Raw genomic sequence first — 12,488 nt, forward strand, 5'->3', positions numbered from 1 at the left:
GTGTTCCTGGTCATACCTTATGTCTATTTCCCCCTCTTCTTTATCACCAGAACCTTGACTCTTTTCAGAAAGGCCATTAAAAAATACACATCTCTCACCCTTTTCATCCAGCCCCCCAAACCTCCTCCACTCTGTCAACTGTCATTCTGTTCTCTGTATTGATGAGTATAATTCTATTTTATTTGTTTTGTTCTTTAGATTCCACACATAAGTGAAATCATAAGGTAATTGTCTTTGACATTAGCATAATGAGAAAGGTGAAGGGATTAAGAAGTACAAATTGGTAGTTACAGAATAGTCACAAAGATATAAATTACATCACAGGGAATATAGCCAATAATATCATAATAACTATGTATGGGGCCAGGTGGGTACTTGAAATATCAAGGGACAACTCTGTAAGGTACATGATTGTCTAACCACTATGCTTTACCTCTGAAACTAATACAGAATAATTTGATTATAAACTGTAAATGAAAAATGAAAAAATGAAAAAAATTAAAGTAACTAAAATAAGAAGAAGAAGAAAAAAAGAAATACATAGAGATAAACCCGACAAAAGATTTATATAAATCTGACAGTGGAATACTATTTAGCAATAAAAAGGGATAAACAATACATTTATCACAAAAATAAGAAATATAGAGGTACAAAAAATGTCTTCTATCTCCATTAAGGTTTATTTGTACATTCCAATTTTTCAGAAGTTTAAACCATTTCAATAAAATATGTTAATTATGTTGAAAAAATACACATCTCTTCAGGCTAAAACTTTTGAGATTTAGCAAAAACAAAACAGGATGCCCAGCAGGGGACATAGATACTTTACACGAAAATGTATATGTTTATCTGAAATTCATGTTTAACCTAACATGCTGTATTTTATCTGGTAACCCTACCCCAGGCTTCCTTAATGGGAGTGTGGCCATGAAAGAGACAGTCTGCTGAAATGGGCCTCCAGAAACTTTTTTAAAAAGGGACCAAACTTGTTAGATGTGGGATGCCCAGCAGGGGACATACATACTTTACACGAAAATGTATATGTTTATCTGAAATTCATGTTTAACCTAACATGCTGTATTTTATCTGGTAACCCTACCCCAGGCTTCCTTAATGGGAGTGTGGCCATGAAAGAGACAGTCTGCTGAAATGGGCCTCCAGAAACTTTTTTAAAAAGGGACCAAACTTGTTAGATGTGTTCCTTTTGTCCTTTGCACTTGGCCTTTTCCCTTCTTTCTTCCTGGACTTTGGACAGAGTGCCTAAAGCTGTCTTGCAAACTAAGGAGAAGCCTGGTTCCTGGAGCAGCTCTGACTTACCTTCCCCAGATTCCTTGGTCTATAAAAAGCCCTTATTTGGGTAAGTCACTGGGGTTCAGTTTTGGTTACATGCTGCTAAAGGCAGTCCTAACGGATGCAGCTACCCCTTGCTGGAGGGGTGAAATAGAGGCCGGCTAGGGGTTCACCACACTGTTTTGTCTTCTTCCTTGTCACACAGCTTGACTGCACCTTCCAGACCTCTGCAGTTAGGTGGAGCTGTGTGACCTAGTTCTGGCAATGGAATGTGATGGAGGTGATGGATGTAATGTCCATGCCTGATCCATGTTCCTGCCCTTTCCAGATCTGCAGCAAGAACCCTGGGGAATAGTGGAGACACTAGATGAAAGCAACCTGAGAACGAGATGAGCTTGATGAGTGGTCCCCTCCCACCTCCTGCTGACCCTAATTGCACATTATGTGAACGAGAAATACATTTTTCTTGAGTTAAGCCACTGAGATGTTGGGCTCCTTGGGGCCAACATTATCTGTTGTAAGAGAGACTGCTTCAGGCCTAGAATTTCAAGCCAGAATCCTCAGATTCTCTTTTATTGGATTGCACATCTTCTGTCCACCCCTTAATCAGTGGAATAAGAAGTGCTGATTGGCTTAAACAAAGCACGGTGCATCTTGGAATTGGTGCTGGGGCTAGGTTTCCCTGAGGCACATGACCAGTCAGGGTTCCAGCAGGGAACAGAGTAATTTAAGCAGCATTTAGCAAAGCAACTACAGTATTTACAAAGCTGGGAGGGGTATGCCGTGGTCGGCAAACTGCGGCTTGCGAGCCACATGCGGCTCTTTGGCCCCTTGAGCGTGGCTCTTCCTAAGCCTTAGGAGTACCCTAATTAAGTTAATAACAATGTACCTACCTATATAGTTTAAGTTTAAAAAATTTGGCTCTCAAAAGAAATTTCAATCATTGTACTGTTGATATTTGGCTCTGTTGACTAATGAGTTTGCCGACCGCTGGATAGGGAATCCACAAGAATGTAGTGCCCTGTGGCTAGTAACAGCACAGCCTTAGCACCCCTACATCTGAAGGGTTGGCTGGGTTAGTGAATGGTTTCCAAAACCTAGAGACAAAGGTACCACAGGTACAGATAGCCTGTAGGGAGAGGGCTTCTGTCCAGTCCTATAACTCTAGGCTGAGGGAAGCAGCCAGCCTGCTTAGAGGGAGCCCGAGGGAAAAACATCCCTGGCCTTACCTTTCTCCCACCCTCTGATCTCCTGCAGGGGCACACCCAACTGGAAGCCCAAGGTCATGAGCTCCCAGGCTCCCAGGATGAAGCAGGGTGGGGAAGGGAGAAGAGCAGACCTGGAGGGACACCCAAGGCAGGCTGTGGGTGCTAGGAGTCCACACCTTAGGGGATAAGAAATAATGGGGAGCAATCCATAGTTGCTACCTCATTGGTACCTTTTTAGTTCCTGGGGACTAACTACATGGCCATAACTTATTTTTGAGATAGAAAGCTTTTGGCCATATGGCAAGTACATAGAAGGAATAACTTCTGAATTTTCATTCACACAGGATAAATTCCAAGTTCTGTTAAAATGTCAAATAACTTATTTATCAAAGCACTAGAGTTGCCAGGACAACAGAATTTAATTTAATAGTGTTTGATTTACACATTTGTTTAATTCTTCTGCCAGGGATACTTGTTTAATTCTGTCTCCTTAGGTTTGAAAAGTGCTAAGACCAATTATGATAGCAGTAATACCCACTGCTTTATTAATATATATCTTTATTATCCAGTGCCTGTTTATTAGCCAGAACTTTTTGATCTCTTATAATTGGTGTTATTCCAGGACATCTTGCTGCAACTGATGCTGAAGACATCTTAGGTTTGTACTTTTAGTACTGAGTGAATTAACCATATTGATTCACACTTGATGGCTAATTGCATAGTCTTGGCATTATTTTTGTGCCTGCTGATATTAATCATAGCAGCCCTAGTAAAGCATTGTTAAATTATATATTAAATTGTTTTGAAGATTCTCATGCATCTTCTCCTCTGAAAGTTTACATTCACTGCATGTTTATGAAACTTTTAATGACAATCATACTTTCCTACACTATCAGATTTCTGTGAGTTAGGTAGAGCAGGTATTACTATCACATACAAATTTTGGTAAGTGATTGACTAATGCTTATTGTAAAAGAGTCATACATATATTTAAATATAATGTGAAAATAAAATCATCTTTGTTCTACCACCCCAATATAACTTTGATTAATATATTGTTATATATCTTTTCAGAATTTTCTCTAAGATTTATATGCCTTTCTTCTTACAAAATGGAATCCCATTAAATATAGAGCTCTCTAACTTGACTTTTTACTTAAACCATAAATATATTTTTCATATTAAAAATGTACGTCTGACCTGGCTATGTGGCTCAGTGGTTGCACATCGACCTATGAACCAGGAGGTCATGATTTGATTCCCAGTCAGGGCATGTGCCCGGGTTGCAGGCTCGATCCCCTATGTGGGGTATATAGGAGGCAGCTATTCAATAATTCTCTCTCATCATTGATGTTTCTATCTCTCCCTCTCCTCTCTGCAATCAATAAAAATATATTTAAAAAAATACTTCTGCAATGTCACTCTTAATAGCTGGGATGTATTCCACTATAGATGTATTGTCACTTATTTAAAAACTTCCTTGATACTTAATTTGTTTTTAATTTTTTGCTGTTATATATAATGATTTGAAAAAAAATTATACAAATCATTCACCTTTGAGCTCTCGTTCAATTATTAACTTAGGTCAATTAGTTAGAAATAGAATTGCTGCCCTAACTGGTTTGGCTCAGTGGAAAGAGCATCGGCCTGCGGACTGAAGGGTCCCAGGTTTGATTCCGGTCAAGAGCATGTACCTTGGTTGCGGGCACATCCCCAGTGGGAGGTGTGCAGGAGGCAGCTGATCGAAGTTTCTCTCTCATCGATGTTTCTATGGATGCATATTTGGGGCAGATGTTATAATTTTATTTTGCAAAAAGTTTCTTTTCAGAGTCACTTGCTAATTTGCCTTGTTTTAGCCATGAATTGTTTACCTTTGCTTTTGTAATTTTGGATAGTAAGATGTAGATGACTCAAATTCTTGTTTTCATGTCTAGATTTAACTTGGAGTGTACAGTGAGCATTCTTAGTTGCAAGCAGCAGATATGGAACTGACTGGTTTAAGCAGAAAAGTAATTTATTAAGAGGTAGCTCTCTGACTGGCCCTTGGGAGGGCCGGAGACCTTGGTACAAGGCTAAGTAACCAGGAAAAATGATGAGAATGATGGAGCAGAGCAGATCTGGTGAAAAATCTCTTCTGCTGACGTAAAACATTATGTCATTGTTTCATGCCCACCATTGCAGCAGCCTCCGTCAATGCCCCACTAGAGCCCCTTGACACCCACTGCTCCTTCTCTTATCTTTGTGGAAGTACCTGTGATTCTCCACACGCGGACTGCTTCTGCCAATGCTCCACCACCCCAGGTGGGGCAGGTTGGATGTCATGAAGTGCTAATGACCTCAGGACAAATGAGAATCAAAAGATTTCTTTGTCCGCTCAGGCTGCCATCACAAAATACCAGAGTAAGTGACTTAATAGAAATTTTTGCACACAGTTTTGGAGGTTGGGATGTTCAAGATCAAGGTTGAGCCTGATTCAATTCCTGGTGAGAGCTCTCTTCTTGGTTTGAAGACAGCGTCTTGCTGTGTCCTCACATGGCCTTTCCTCCTAGTGTGCATGGAGGGAGGGTGGGAGAGAGAGAGAGAGAGAGAGAGAGAGAGAGATGGAGAGGAGAGGTCTCTTTGGTGTCTCTTTTTATAAGGACACTAACCTATCAGATCAGGGCCCCACCCTTATGACCTCATTTAACCTTAATTACTTCCTTACTACAAATAACAGCCGCACTGGGATTAGGGCTTCAACATATGAATTTTGTTGAATTCACTGGGGGATACAAACATTCAGTTCATAAGAGAGAATAAATATTTCAGATTCCTCATCCCTCAGCAGGGATAACTCTGAGGTTTGTTCTGTACTATCTTCCAGAGGTCGCAGCATGACTGAACCTCAGATATTCACAGGGTAACATGTTCACTATCTGGCTTTCGTCTCTTCTCCAACTTCCTGACTAGTGCTTCCTGAGGGCACAGCCTAAATAAGCTACTTGTCTTTAAATCTTTATCTCAATGTCCGCTTCTGAGGGAATCAACTTGACAGATAGTTTGGTCCAATGGAATTATTCCTGGACAAAGTTGCCACTGACATTAGAGAAGGCGCATGCTGCACTGTGGCTCCTTCCTGTGCTCTGGGCCAGCATCTTGGGGTGGGGAAATGTTACTGGCCAGACAGTGGCTGCAAGGGAGCCTGGGAAAGCAAGTGTCTGGCACAGTCACCAAGTTTTCAGACTGTCAAACTCAGGAAGGAGATTCAAATACGGCACAGTCAAAAAGAACAATGAATGTTCTTTGTGAGGGGTCATCTGTGTATTTTTGCTGAGTTACTCAACTTTCTCAATATGGAAGCAGGCTGCACTCAGACCTGTTGTGAAAGCCATTGTTAGCATACAAAATACTGATGTTATTTTCTCCTTCTTTGTCATTCAGCTCCACTCTTCTGTTTCAATCACAGAGGCAGTAATAAGGCATTTGCTGCAGTTCCACAAAAATAGAAAATTATCTACTGACCACTCTCAGGCTAAACGAGAAATGAAGTGAGAAATTCTACCCAGGTAAACACCCAGGGGGTTTCAGTCCACGAGTTGGAGAGCTTTCTTATACAGGCATTTCTCAGTCCTTTTAACACTAATTTACATATTGTGAATCCTGTAAGGAAGATACTTTGGATTTCTGAAGGTCTGATGTGGGAGCTTTTGTCCATCTGTGCCTGGCTAATGGCTGCATGATTCGTTGAAATGAGGAGACAGCACAGTAGCATTCTTCTTCATCACAAATCCTTGTTGCAGAGAACAAGAAAAATATTAATTGATGCAGATTAAAGAAAAATACCTACAGTAATGAGTCGATTCAGGAATCTCCAAGGTCATAGCAATTTGATTCCCAAGAACTTTATTTTCTCAACCTTGCAGGGTGAATTTTAGAAATGACTATGCAAATATGCTTCCAATAAATGAATTGCCAAACCTACTAATTCTAATATGCCATTCCTCATTTGTCCAGAGTTTTCTGTGATCTGAACAGAAATTCTTAGGAAGCTAGATAAATTGCTCTAGGTATACATTCACCAGTGATACCACCTAAAGAAAATATTTTCGATATTTTAATATGTACTTTATAAACTAAAAAAAGAAAAGATGAATCAATTCTATTCTGTCCAAGCTTATGCCAACTGTTTTGTCATATGTGCTTAGAATGTGGGTGGATTGAGAAGAGATCACAGATAATGATGCAGTAGGAATTCCCAGGGTATTTGTTTGTTTGTTTGTTAATCCTCACCTGAGGATAATTTTTCTGTTGATTTTAGATAGAATGGAAGGAAGGGAGGGAGGGAGGGAGGGAAAGAGAGAGGGAGAGAGCGGAGGGGGAGAGAGAGATCTATGTGAGAGAGACACATTGATTGATTGCCTCCTGCATACGCCCTAACCAGGGCTGGGATCAAACCTGAAACCCAGGTAAGTGTCCTTGCTGGGAACCAACCCTTCATCCCTTTAGTGCTTGGGCCGATGCTCTAACCACTGAGAAATGCTGGCCAGGGCCCAGGGTATTTTTTTTTAACCTCACAAAAATAACAATGATAAAAAAAGCTTACATTTATATGACACTTTTATAAAACAACAAATTAGCAACTATTTATAAAGTGCTGTTCACATCTATTCACATTTCATCCTTACATTACAAAACAAAACAAAACAAAACAAAACAATTTTGTGGGGTACATAAGGCAGCTCTTTTTTTTTCTGACCTTCACAAACCTCCTCTTACTGCCAATATTATTGACTACCTGGTGTCATGAAAGCAAGGTGCAGGGATAGGCATTGAATCATGAGAGGAAACTGGAGGACAGTTCAAGGTTCTGGGAAGCTGTAGATAGAGTAATAAGTTTGACACAGGTGAAGCCATAAGCTCCTCTGTAGAATATTCTTTCAAATCTATACGAAAAAAAATCTAATAAAGTTTATTTTCTCAATTTTAACAACAGTCATAAAAATCTACATGACATTACTAATATCAATTTGTGAGGCTGAAACTTTTCTAAACTATCTATACTAATAAAAGGGTAATATGCTAATTAGACCAGACATCTTTCAGGCATCCTTCCGGATGTCCTTCCGGACAAAGTCACGGTAGTGGAGGCTGAGGCAGAGGTGGTTGGGGTGATCAAGCTGGCAGGGGAGGGCAGTTAGGGAGATCAGGCTGGCAGGGGAGGGCACTTAAGGGTGATCAGGCAGGCAGGGGAGCAGTTAGGGGCATCAGGCAGGCAGGCAGAGTGAGTGGTTAGATTAGGCAGGCAGGTGAGTGATTGGGAGCCAGCAGTCCTGGATTGCGAGAGGAATGTCCGACTGCCAGCTTAGGCCTGATCCCTGCCTGAGGGGTCCCGGATTGGAGAAGGTGCAGGCCGAACTGAGGGAAACCGCCCCCCCCCCCCATGCACGAATTTTGTGCACCGGGCCTCTAGTCCTATATAATAAAAAGCTAATATGCAAATCAACCGAACGGCAGAAAGACCGGTTGCTATGATGTGCACTAACCTCTACGGGGCAGAGGCTCAGTGCAGGAGCTACCCCCTGGTGGTCAGTGCGCTCCCACAGGGGAAGGCCACTCACCCAGAAGCCGGGCTTATGGCTGGCAAGTGCAGTGCTGGTGGCGGGAGCCTCTCCCGCCTCCATGGCAGTGCTAAGGATGTTCAACTGACAGCTTAGGCTCATTCTCCATGGGGAGCAGGCCTAAGCCATCAGTCAGACATCCCCTGAGGGCTCCCAGACTGCAAGAGGGCGCAGGCAGGGCTGAGGGACTCCCATCCAAGTACACGAATTTCGTGCACCAAGTCTCTAGTCAATAATAAAACACAAATTTTGATCAATCATGCTAGAGGAAACATTGACTCATTGTTGTATTCTCTCTGTGAAAACATTACAAAATTGGTGCCATCAAGAATACACAACCAAAAAAAAATGCAGGGGAAAAAGTCTTAGAGAGGTGTGTCATATAGTTAATTAAAATGAAACTATTATAAGTCATAGATTTTTGTGGTGTTTGTGATATTTGTCATTTTCTGAAATTTGTAAAAAAAATTTCTTGTTAAAAATACATATTTATGACTCAATGGGCAAAAACTAAAACCATTTCAGCTAAGAACAGGAACAGACAGGGATGCCCATTCTCATCACTCCTGTTCAACATAGTACTGGAAGTGCTAGCCATAGCAATTAGACAAGAAGAAGAAATAAAAGGCATCCAAATTGGAAAACTAGAAGTAAAACTGTCATTATTTGCAGATGACATGATATTGTACATAGAACACTATAAAGACTCCATCAAAAAACTATTAGGCTTAATAAATGAATTTGGAAAGGTAGCAGGATACAAAATTAACACCCAGAAATCTATGTGTTTTTTAAAAAATATATATATTTTATTGATTTTTTATAGAGAGGAAGGGAGAGGGATAGAGAGTTAGAAACATTGATAAGAAACATCGATCAGCTGCCTCCTGCACACCCGCTACTGGGGATGTGCCCGCAACCAAGGTACATGTCCTTGACCGGAATCGAATCCGGGACCCTTTGGTCCACAGGCCGACGCTCTTTCCACTGAGCCAAACCGGTCAGGGCCTATGGTTTTTTTATACACCAATAATGAACTTACATAAAGAAAAAAATTTTTTAAAATCCCATTTACCATTGCACCAAAAAATTAAGATACCTAGGAATAAACTTAAATAAGGAGGTAAAAGACCTGTACTTTGAAAACTACAGGACGTTGAAAAAAGAGATAGAGGAAGACATAAACAAATGGAAGAATATATCATGTTCATGAATTCATAGAATCAACATCATTAAAATGTCCATACTACCCAAAGCAATCTATAGAGTCAATGCAATCCCCATTAAAATACCAATGATATATTTCACAGACCTAGAACAAGCTCTCCAAAAATTCATATGGAATTAAACAAAAAACAAAACCCAAATAGCCATAGCAATCCTGAGAAAGGAGAACAAAGTCGAAGGAATCTCAATGCCAGGTATCAAACTATATTACAAAGTCACCGTCCTCAAAACTTCCTGGTACTGGCACAAGAACAGACATATAGACTGATGGAACAGAACAGAGAACCCAGAAATTGACCTAAGTCATTATGCTCAATTAATATTTGACAAAGGAGACAAGAACATACAATGGAGTCAAGACAGTCTCTTCAATAAATGGTGTTGAGAAAATTGGACAAAAAAATGAAACTAGACCACCAACTTACACCATACACAAAAATAAACTCAAAATGGATAAAGGACTTAAACATAAGATGGGAAACCATAAAAATCTTAGAGGAATCCACAGGCAGCAAAATCTCAGACATATGCCGAAGCAATATCTTCACCGATACAGTTCCTAGGGCAGTGATGGCGAACTTTTTGAGCTCGGCGTGTCAGCATTTTGAAAAAACCCTAACTTAACTCTGGTGCCGTGTGACATATAGAAATTTTCGTGATATGCAAATTAACCGCCAACAAAGATGGCGGTTAATTTGCATATGTAAGCTCCAAGCTGCGGAGCGAAGACTGAAGGCGAGCCGGAGCAGCAAAGACGGAAGACAGAAGGCGGCTCCGGCTGGGTCCACGAAGACGGAGGACGGAAGGTGGCTCCGGCCCGAGCAAAGGCCTGGGTCCCGGGTGCCGGAGAAAACCGGTGCCCACAGCCAGGAGAAGGGAAGGCCTATTGCACGAATCTCTTCATGCAACAGGCCTCTAGTACTTTAATAAATAAAGAATAACAATAACCACCCCCCCAAAAAAACACCAAAAAATACATATTTATGTTCACATTTGTTTAGTATTTATGATTTTGTATTCTTTTCCTTAAAGAAGTGCTCCAGAATTGTATGAGCCTCAGGGCCCACAAAACCTGGATATTTTGGGCTTCCTCCTCATGAATGTAAATGTGCTAGTTATGCTCCAAGATAAATTTCGATGTACCCAGAGGAGATTCTTTTGGTTAGGTCTTCAGAATGCTGCCTCTAAAAGTAAAAAGATCACACTTTGTACATCTGGTTACTATGTCAGGAAACAACTTTTTTTCCACAACATAATTATGAGGCAGAGCCCAACCCAGTCAAGGAGATTAGACCTGTTTGTGAGAAGCACAGTTGTATTCTTTTATTGTGAATTAGGGCAGGTAGTTGAAGTAATAACCACTTGTGTCTTGGCACTCCAGCCTTAGTATTTGTCCCTATGAATATGGCCAACACAATTCTGTAGTAGGAAAGAATTGGCCAGCTGCTGGAAAATCCAGAACGCCTGCCTACATTGGTCCAGGTGTGCTGGCTGATCACAGAGACCTCTGTTCTGATTCGTGGACGCCCACGCCCTGCCAGTATACAACATTCTGAGTACCCTCTTGCAAACATCTCTGGAGTTATGGCCATTGTGAAATACCCTTGGGATCTGTCACTGCACACAATCAGCTTTGACTAATCCAGTAAATAAATGTAGCCAGGTGTCTTCGACCTGGGAAACAGACACTGAGATCCTGGGCCTCCAGCAGACTGCTGCCTCAGGAGCGCTCCTGGGAGCAGTGTCTGCAGAGCAGTGAGGGAAGCAGGACTGGGCGGAGGCAGAAATGGAATGCAGTGAAGTTGCACGTGCCCCCGGACTCTGGGGCGAGGATGGCCCTTCAGAGAGTCTTCCGACTGAGGCATGAGGGCTGGCCTTTGTCCCCTGCATTAACGGTCACTGATGTGAGCTGGCCCAGGATACGCTGCAGCCACTCTTCTGAGAGCGCTGAAGGTGCCTTCTTCCCTCCTGGGTCCACGAAGACGGAGGACGGAAGGTGGCTCCGGCCCGAGCAAAGGCCTGGGTCCCGGGTGCCGGAGAAAACCGGTGCCCACAGCCAGGAGAAGGGAAGGCCTATTGCACGAATCTCTTCATGCAACAGGCCTCTAGTACTTTAATAAATAAAGAATAACAATAACCACCCCCCCAAAAAAACACCAAAAAATACATATTTATGTTCACATTTGTTTAGTATTTATGATTTTGTATTCTTTTCCTTAAAGAAGTGCTCCAGAATTGTATAAGCCTCAGGGCCCACAAAACCTGGATATTTTGGGCTTCCTCCTCATGAATGTAAATGTGCTAGTTATGCTCCAAGATAAATTTCGATGTACCCAGAGGAGATTCTTTTGGTTAGGTCTTCAGAATGCTGCCTCTAAAAGTAAAAAGATCACACTTTGTACATCTGGTTACTATGTCAGGAAACAACTTTTTTTCCACAACATAATTATGAGGCAGAGCCCAACCCAGTCAAGGAGATTAGACCTGTTTGTGAGAAGCACAGTTGTATTCTTTTATTGTGAATTAGGGCAGGTAGTTGAAGTAATAACCACTTGTGTCTTGGCACTCCAGCCTTAGTATTTGTCCCTATGAATATGGCCAACACAATTCTGTAGTAGGAAAGAATTGGCCAGCTGCTGGAAAATCCAGAACGCCTGCCTACATTGGTCCAGGTGTGCTGGCTGATCACAGAGACCTCTGTTCTGATTCGTGGACGCCCACGCCCTGCCAGTATACAACATTCTGAGTACCCTCTTGCAAACATCTCTGGAGTTATGGCCATTGTGAAATACCCTTGGGATCTGTCACTGCACACAATCAGCTTTGACTAATCCAGTAAATAAATGTAGCCAGGTGTCTTCGACCTGGGAAACAGACACTGAGATCCTGGGCCTCCAGCAGACTGCTGCCTCAGGAGTGCTCCTGGGAGCAGTGTCTGCGGAGCAGTGAGGGAAGCAGTGAGGGAAGCAGGGCGGAGGCAGAAATGGAATGCAGTGAAGTTGCACGTGCCCCCGGACTCTGGGGCGAGGATGGCCCTTCAGAGAGTCTTCCGACTGAGGCATGAGGGCTGGCCTTTGTCCCCTGCATTAACGGTCACTGATGTGAGCTGGCCCAGGATACGCTGCAGCCACTCTTCTGAGAGCGCTGAAGGTGCCTTCTTCCCTCC

At 42.1% G+C, this 12,488-nt stretch overlaps 1 long non-coding RNA gene across 2 annotated transcripts; it reads left to right on the forward strand.

Moving 5' to 3' along the window:
* Positions 1–1,249: 1,249 nt before the first annotated feature.
* Positions 1,250–6,446, forward strand: LOC106726030. Of its 2 annotated transcripts, none has more exons than XR_001362046.1 (3): positions 1,250–1,357; positions 5,919–6,043; positions 6,145–6,446. It is a non-coding gene; the product is annotated as an uncharacterized LOC106726030 (long non-coding RNA). The 2 variants fall into 2 exon arrangements; XR_001362045.1 differs by having other exon boundaries at positions 5,944–6,043.
* The last annotated feature ends 6,042 nt before the right edge of the window (positions 6,447–12,488 follow it).

The sequence above is a fragment of the Myotis brandtii genome, unplaced genomic scaffold (assembly GCF_000412655.1).
Source record: "Myotis brandtii unplaced genomic scaffold, ASM41265v1 scaffold215, whole genome shotgun sequence".
Classification (NCBI taxonomy): Eukaryota; Metazoa; Chordata; class Mammalia; order Chiroptera; family Vespertilionidae; genus Myotis; species Myotis brandtii.